Below are 523 nucleotides of genomic sequence, written 5' to 3'. Positions count from 1 at the left end.
TGGGAGGAAGACTCCTTAACCACCTGTGATATGCAGATGACAGAACCTTGCTTGCTGAAAGCAAAGAGAACTTGAAGCTCTTACTGATACAAATCAAAGACGACAGCCTTCATTATAGGTTACACCTGAAACAATATCCTCCCTGATGGACCAATAAACAACATCATTATAAATATAGAAAAGATCAAAGTTATGAAGAATTTTATTTTACTTGGATCCACAATCAATGCCCATGGCAGCAGCAATCTAGAAATCACACAACAGATTTCATTGGGCAAGTTTGCTGCAAAGGATCGGTTTAAAGTGTTAAAACACAAAAATGTCACTTTTGAGAACTAAGGTGTGCTTGACTCAGGCCATGGCATTGTTCAGTTACCTCATGTGCATATGAAAGGTAGATAACGAATAATGAAGAGTGGAGAAGTATCCATGTGTTTCAATTATGGTGTTGGCAAGAATATTAAATATGCAACGGACTGTCACAAGAACAAACAAATCTAACTTGAAGGAAATACAACAAGAA

Source organism: Echinops telfairi, unplaced genomic scaffold (genome assembly GCF_000313985.2).
Source record: "Echinops telfairi isolate 266 unplaced genomic scaffold, ASM31398v2 ScPeMD7_7463;HRSCAF=8501, whole genome shotgun sequence".
In the NCBI taxonomy this organism is placed as follows: Eukaryota; Metazoa; Chordata; class Mammalia; order Afrosoricida; family Tenrecidae; genus Echinops; species Echinops telfairi.
This window is presented reverse-complemented; position numbering follows the sequence as displayed.